This window comes from Sinocyclocheilus rhinocerous, unplaced genomic scaffold (genome assembly GCF_001515625.1).
Source record: "Sinocyclocheilus rhinocerous isolate Xijiao unplaced genomic scaffold, SAMN03320098_v1.1 scaffold1600, whole genome shotgun sequence".
Classification (NCBI taxonomy): Eukaryota; Metazoa; Chordata; class Actinopteri; order Cypriniformes; family Cyprinidae; genus Sinocyclocheilus; species Sinocyclocheilus rhinocerous.
This window is the reverse complement of record NW_015665129.1, coordinates 1691876-1697218: the sequence shown is the minus strand read 5'-3', so window position 1 is coordinate 1697218 and position 5343 is coordinate 1691876.

Here is a 5343-nt window from a genome sequence, read left to right as displayed (position 1 = left end):
AAAAAAAAAGCAATTGTATGTTTTCTCCCCCTGCTGTACCAGAAATGTATGAAACTGTGACTTCAAAACTGAGGTACAATGACACTACTAATGTTTTCATTAATATTATGTATATAATTAAGTATTATGTCTAAAAATAGACTGTTATTAAAGTAGCAAAAATTTTCCTAATTTAAAAGGCACTCATGTCTTGGGTGGTAGAAAAGAATGTGTGCAGTGCTGATTTACACTCCTTTATGTGCTTGTCTTGAAATAATATCTAATGTGTGATACTAATTATGATATACTAATGTTCTTTTTTCTTTTCTTTTTCCTGACAGACTGTGAGTGAGAAAGACTGGCGAGAAGTATCAACTGTATCAACTTCTTTTATGTTCTGTATTGTAATTCTGTTATTAAAATTCTACTATAAACATATGAGTGTGATGAGTGTGAATCCATTTTTGTGTTTAAGATTTACTGTGTAATGGGTATTTTAAATTAAAAAAATAGGTGTGGTGTAAATATGGTTAAATAATGGCATTTGGTTTATCAGCCACATGTGGGCCACATAAGGGCCGTCAGCCCTTTACAGAACTCAGCCATATAAGAATACCATATAAGGTCCATATATCAGCCACATCTGTTTTTATTATTTGGCTCACTCTGGGTTGGGTTATGGCACTGTTTAGGTTCAGTTCTGGCTAAAAATATGTGGACCAGTTTTGGGCCGGCGAACACAAACTAATCTGGGCCACACTTTAGCTGTTGATATGGGCCAGATCCGCGCCAAAGGAAATTTGCTGACTTGGTACGCGTACAGACGATATAACGTGTGGACGTGTAATTGAAGCAACTCCGTAATACCCTGACTGAGTTGAAAGACTCAGAGAAGACGGCCCTTCTGGACGCACCCGTGAATCCATCGGTCTCTTTGGAGTGGCGGTGGAGACGTTCACGGAGCAGTCTGTCCAGACTACCACTCGTCCAGACGGCTTCTGGCCGGCTCGGCAGGAGGCGCCCACTCCAAACCGAGCTCATCAACTGCAGAAACTGCACTTAGACTGCAGAAACAGTCTAAGGTCATTAGCCACTTCCTGCTAAAATGCGCCGGCGCGTACCCTCCTGCGCGTTCCCGCTCCTCACCAGCACAGCGCGCAGGAAGACCGCACGCCTCTTCTGCTGCTGTTCGGCGCGAACATGACCCTGACAGAGGCGGTAGGCCACCGGCTCCGGAATCAAAGCCGCGTTCCTGACGCTGTCTCTCGGAGGAGGAAAGCTGCACCCAGCGCCGAAGACGAGCCACTGAAGAAGTCTGCTAGCTCCGCTGTGTGTGTTCACCACGCCCCCCTGCCTGTTGCGGGCGGCAAGAACGATTGTCAGGTTTGTGTTTTGACTGTTCCACTGTGCAGTGCAATAAAGTAAAAAAAAATACAAAACTCACCTCAATATCAGGGCAATTTTCCTCCTCTCACTCCCCTCCCCCCATCACTCGCTCTCACACTCGTGTGGTATTAAACTCCTCGCCCCCCAACGGCAAGTTATCCGTCCCGCCCCGTTTCAACGGTGTGTTAATGTCCACTGTACGGGAGCAGAATGCCTCAGTTCTTCGAGAGGACATACACAATCTTCTCGCAAAATGCGCTGTAGAGATAGTGCCCCTTGCAGATCGCAAGAGCGGCTTCTACAGTCGTTATTTTCTGGTGCCAAAGAAAGACTGTGGACTCAGCCCAATCTTGGATTTGAGACCGCTGAATCGCGCGCTTTCGAAGCGCTCTTTCAAAATGATTACGCTAAGGCAAATCCTCACACATCAGACCGAGAGATTGGTTTATCTCCGTGGATTTAAAGGATGCGTATTTCCACATTCAGGTAGCCCCACAGGCGCTTCCTGAGATTTGCATTTGAGGGGATAGCGTATCAATTCACGGTCCTACCCTTTGGTTTGTCTTTGGCCCCTCGTACGTTTACGAAGTGAGTGGATGCTGCTCTCTCCCCTCTAAAGCAGAGCGGAACGCGCATCCTGAACTATCTCGACGATTAGCTAGTCTTAGCCCAATCAGAGAGCACACTGCTTAGTGACAAGCTCAGACTTCTCACTCATGTTCAGAGCTTAGGGCTGACTATGAATATGCAAAAGAGCATGCTGGTACCGAGCCAGACCATCTCCTTTTTAGGAGTGGAGCTGAATTCAATCAAAAACAAAAACTGATCAGCTCTCTCGCAGTCTTCAAGATAGGACACTCTCCCCCGCTGAAATGCTTTCAGAGGACGCTTGGCCAGATGGCTGCCGCCTCAACAGTGTGCAAATTAGGACTCCTACATATGCGACTGCTTCAGCTCTGGCTGAAAAGTCACGTGCCACAGAGCGCTGGCACCTTGCGCGTACGAGTAACGCGCGACTGCTTGAAAGCGCTGACCCCTTGCCGTGATATGACTCTGTATCTCCGGGGTGTTCCTATTGGCCAAGTGATCAGGAGAAAGACTGTTACGACAGATGCATCGAGCACAGGTTGGGGAGCCGTATGCGACGGCAGACCAGCCTTCGGGATGTGGTCAGAAACGGGGAAGTTGTGGCACATAAACGGTCTGGAGCTCCGTGCTGTACACCTAGCGCTCGAGTGCTTTCTCCCGGACATTCTCCACCGTCACGTTCTCATCAGGACAGACAACATGACAGTGGTAGCATTTATAAATCACCAAGGGGGTGTGAGCTCGCGGCCACTGCTGCGGCTGGCGAGAGACCTTCTTCTGTGGGCAGATCAACACCTCCTCTCCATCCGGGCAGTACATGTCCCCAGACGCCTGAATTACGGCGCAGACTTACTGTCAAGGGGTGGGGTGATCCACGGAGAGTGGAGGTTACACCCTTTGACAGTCAATATGATTTGGAGTGTATTTGGCAGGGCGGAGGTGGATCTCTTCGCATCAGCGGATATGCGACGGCAGACCAGCCTTCGGGACGTGGTCAGAAACGGAGAAGTTGTGGCACATAAACTGTCTGGAGCTCCGTGCTGTACACCTAGCGCTCGAGTGCTTTCTCCCGGACATTCTCCACCGTCACGTTTTCATCAGGATGGACAGCATGACAGTGGTAGCGTTTATAAGTCACCAAGGGGGCGTGAGCTCGCGGCCGCTGCTGCGGCTGGCAAGAGACCTTCTTCTGTGGGCAGATCGACACCCCCTCTCCATCCGGGCAGTACATGTCCCCAGACGCCTGAATTACGGCGCAGACTTACTGTCAAGGGGTGGGGTGATCCACGGAGAGTGGAGGTTACACCCTTTGACAGTCAATATGATTTGGAGTGTATTTGGCAGGGCGGAGGTGGATCTCTTCGCATCAGCGGAGAACACTCACTGCCCGCTGTTTTATTCACTGACACGGTCTCCCCTGGGAGTGGATGCACGAGCTCACAGCTGGCCGAAAATACGCAAGTATGCCTTTACTCCAGTAAAACTTCTGCCTCACGTGCTTTGCAAAATCAGAGAGGAAAGGGAATCTGTTCTGTTGGCTTGTTAACTGAGGGGGTTACAGAGTATTTGTTAAATATAAAAACAAAATATATATTGTGTGTTTGAGTGGTCCAGACGCTACAACGTGCACGTCGATAATCGCCCAATCGGCAGAAATGACCTGATCATACAATTTTTAAAAGGAACAAGAAGGCTGAACCCTCCTCGCCCTTCCACCCTACCCACTTGGGACTTGGCGCTTGTACTTGAAGCCCTCACGGGACCCCCGTTCCAGCCCATACAATCAGCGAGCTTGCGAGCGCTCTCTCTCAAGACAGCGCTCCTGCTCGCGCTGGCCTCTGTTAAGTGAGTGGGGGACCAGCAGGTGCTGTCAGTTGACGAATCGTGTATTGAGTTCGGGCCAGGTGATTGCAGACTCACCTTAAAGCCTAGGAAGGGTTATGTGCCTAAAGTGCTTTCGACTCCATTTTAAGCGCAGGTCATAACATCTGCTTGCCGGGCCGGAGACGCTTAATACACTTTTGCTGTGCCCTGTACGTACGGTGCACATTTATATCGAGCGCTCTAGACAGTTCAGGCTCTCGGAGCAGCTATTTGTATGCTTTGGAGGGCGCACAAAAGGCTCCAAGCAAAGGCTGTCACACTGGATCGTCGACGCAATTGCTTTGGCTTATGGCTCTATGCATACTGTAGTTTAACCATGGAGTCAAACTGTGGTTGTACAAATGGTAATCAATACGCAAAAACAATGGTTAATACCCTGGGGCAGCTGTGGCCTACGCCCCATTCACACGGGCGTCAGCGTCAACGCCTCTCGTTTACTTTGAATGGAGTGACGTCAAGCGTTGGCGAAATGAATTGTGGGTCTGTCGCGTCGCGTTGGGTCCGTTGCTCGCGGCAGAAGTTGAAAACTTTTCAACTTTTCAAGCGCCAACGCAGGCGTCAGCCAATCAGATCGCCTTATGCAAATACCCTAGCGCAGACGCTAGCCAATCGCGTTCATGCAACACCAGAAGACTAATGTGATTGGCTGTTGTCACTATCACGGTCGCGTCAGCACCAAGCTTCAGAAACGCCCTCCGTCAAGCGTTCAGTAAAAGATGTCACATGCACACCAAAAAGATGGGGGAAGATATGGTCTCATATTGCCAGTGGCTTTAACATCATTGTTCTCCATAATTCTATACCTGTGGCCAATGTACAAAAGTGAGTATGCATGCAGGATGCATCTGAATTTAATTTTTATTAATGTGGAATCAGAATAGTTTGATTTGTTTATGGTTTTCTCTGAAACCTATATAGCAAATACTTAACCAAATGCTGGCGGTTTTGTTGGTGATTATTAAAATGGAAGATTCTAACGAGTTAAATCATTATTCTTTTTTTATTTCATACACAGTCAACTGCTAATATTGATGTGATCTTGCTTGTATAGAGATCAGGGGCCGTATGTATAAAGCCGCTCAAAGTAAAAGTTTAGTCTTAAGTGTGTCAAAATTCTAAGAATGACGTAATTTTACTCTTATTCCTAGACTTAAGAATAAGAGTGATTCATAAAGGTTCCTAAGTGTTAAAAGAGGTCTCAGCTCCTAAATTATTTAAGAGAGCTGTCTCCTACTCTTAGAAAAGTCCTACTTTTTACTAAGAATTTTTTAACACTTAAGTCAAAGCTTAAGACTATTCTTAACTACATAAACATATTTGGCAACTGGAAAAATACAACTATGCAGCAGTGATGATTTGGGTTTGTCACAACCGGATTCTACAGCATTTTCAGAAACTTACTGTGTCACTGTTCATTTCCTATAAAATACGTTAAGTATGACAGTATGGTAAATAAAAAATAAAGAATATATATACATATATAATGTGTGTGTGTGTGTGTGAGTA